Here is a 1,566-nt window from a genome sequence, read left to right as displayed (position 1 = left end):
GGTAAGAGAAGTAAGGTTTCCTCCTACCCCGACAATAGGAAAACAAGGAGAGGTGGGCCCCCAAAACTCCGTTAGGACCGAGTAAGTGGCCTCAGTGTCCAAGGGGAAAGAGATGGATGGCCCACATACCACAATATCTACCCTAAGCTCCCTGTTTGTGATGGCAGTGGTCGGGTTAGAGGAACCTGGGCCTCGTCAGTCAGCCATAGCCAAGCCTAAGAGATTGGTTGGAGAGTTATCTGGGAGTGATGGCCCTCTGTTTTGCATAACATGAAGGCAATCGACAGCCCAATATCCCTCTTGATGGCACCTAGGGCGTGGCCCCCTCGGCTTGTGGGGATTAGGGCAGGCTTTGGCCCAGTGACCTTGTTGGCCACACCTGTAACAGGTACCTGGTGGTCTCTGGGTCTTAGAAGACCATGAGCTCAGGGTAGCGGTCAGACAGCCATTGCCAGCATATTGTACTTTTGTTTGCTGACCCTCTTATCTCTCCCATGGTACACTTTGAAGGCCAGAGCTAAGACTTCTGCCTGTGGAGTCAGGGGTCCCTTCTCCAGCTTTTTAAGTTTTGTTCTTATGTCGGGGTAGCTCTGGGAAAAGAAGTAGGTCATTAGGAGTTGTTTACCTTCTGGGTTTTCAGGGTCCAGATTGGTATACTGTAATAATGCTCCTTTCAGGCATTCTAAAAATTGAGATGGATTTTCCTGTTTATCTTGGACAACCTCTTGGAGTTTTTCAAAATTTACCAGCTTTAAAGCTGCCTTTCTCAGGCCCACCAAAAGACATGTAACAAACCTGTGGCTAGAATACCACCTGCAGAATTAAAATTCCATTGAGGATCCAGGTCAGGTACTGTCCCCGTTCTGATTGGATATGCTCTATCTGTTTGATGAATCTCATCTGCATGTGCTCTCGCTTATTCCCAAACTCACCCATGTTCCTCAGGAAGCAAATTGTTAGTAAGTATCATGTATATATCATGGAAAGTCAAACTGTTCAATTGGGTAATATGCTGAAATTCTTTAATAAAGGCAGAAGAATTGGAAGTATAGGAGCCCAACCTCTTTTCTATCTGAGAAAGTTCACTCAGTGAACTTTGTAACTTGACAACACCGTCTACCACCGCAATTTCCCTTAAGGGAAGGACAGTTGTTGGGTCAGCATCCTCTTGAGGAGGAAGCTTGGGGGTTTGGTTGTGGCCTTAGAATGAGTGATAGGTGGTATGAAAGTAGGTGCTAAGGTAGAACATTTGGAAGGACCTGCAGTTGGCACAGAAGACGGAGAGTCAGAGGTAGTCGGCTCTGAGGTATCTCAGTGAGGAGAAACTGGGGCAGCAGTTTGAGGTTTTAATGGCACAGAAACAAACCTATGATGGAAAGGGAGTTGTTCGTTAGCTGGGTCTAACATTGTGGTATCATCTAGCAGGAATTGTGCAGGACTCATGGCTAACAGGAGTTGAGTTGGAGAGCAGGGAGCGCACGTAGAAGGATTAGAGCGAAGATAGATGAAGGATTTAACATAGATAACCTCTTCCCATTTACCAGTCAGCTGGCAGTATGTATTAAG

The sequence above is a fragment of the Mus pahari genome, chromosome 3 (assembly GCF_900095145.1).
Source record: "Mus pahari chromosome 3, PAHARI_EIJ_v1.1, whole genome shotgun sequence".
In the NCBI taxonomy this organism is placed as follows: Eukaryota; Metazoa; Chordata; class Mammalia; order Rodentia; family Muridae; genus Mus; species Mus pahari.
Note: the sequence above shows the minus strand (reverse complement) of the source record.